This window comes from Giraffa tippelskirchi, chromosome 6, assembly GCF_054371585.1.
Source record: "Giraffa tippelskirchi isolate mGirTip1 chromosome 6, T2T-mGirTip1v1.2.pri, whole genome shotgun sequence".
Taxonomy (NCBI): Eukaryota; Metazoa; Chordata; class Mammalia; order Artiodactyla; family Giraffidae; genus Giraffa; species Giraffa tippelskirchi.
In genome coordinates this window covers 173406149-173407002 of record NC_137280.1, presented here as the reverse complement: position 1 = coordinate 173407002, position 854 = coordinate 173406149, and the positions used below count along the sequence as shown (strand labels likewise).

Sequence of the window (854 nt, the reverse complement as noted above, 5' to 3'; positions counted from 1 at the left end):
TTAACCCACAGACCAAACGAAGCATTTGCTTATTCTATTAGTTGTCCATAGGGAATTTTCCATGATGCTATGGCTGTAATTGAGGCAGAAGTATATCGACACCTTTCTTAAAATTCAAATATAGGAGTAAAAGGAAGCAAAATATTTATCAAACTTGTGCATAATTATGAAAAGTTTGTGCTGGAATATTTGGAGAAACTAAAGCTATTTTTTTTTTAATAGCAAATAATTTAATGACACTATCTTTTGGCAGTTTTTTTTTTTCTGCTTTCATGTCTTTTAAATAGTGCAAAAAGAGGAAGAGAAGAAAACATATGGCAATTTATAACTTAACAGATTTGACCAAGAGTCTGATGTAGACTTGTAGAAGTAATTTACAGCTGGACTTTGAATTCCTCACCCTCTTTTCTGGGCATATGCTTCAAGTCCAAAATTCCCCTGGTAACCTCAAGGGTCAGTTGGCATATTGATGATTTCACCTGGCATAACTGGGGAAAAACATGATTAGAACACAGTAAAATCATGCTGGGAATATCTACTTTGAGCAGATTACTAGAAGATTTTGCCATCTCATCTGTTTTTTAAACGTTCAGAGAAACTTCTCTAGTAATGAACTATAGAAATGACCCCTGAAAGTATAGTTCTCTAATCTTTTTTTATATGGCTAATCATTTTTGTGACCTGTTGAATAAAATATTTTGCCAGTCCAAGGTTACAAAGACACACTTCTATGGTTTCATGCAGAAGATGCATGTTTTCGTGTAGAATATGTTTTACTTTTGAAATGTTTATCACTTTATCTGGAATTATCTTTTGTATAGTATGAAATAAAGGCAAAGTTTCCCATATTCATC

At 32.7% G+C, this 854-nt stretch overlaps 1 pseudogene; it reads right to left on the bottom strand.

Annotated features, from left to right (window-relative positions):
• Positions 1–526: 526 nt before the first annotated feature.
• Positions 527–646, bottom strand: LOC145511874 (small nucleolar RNA U3; annotated as a pseudogene).
• Between the last annotated feature and the right edge of the window lie 208 nt (positions 647–854).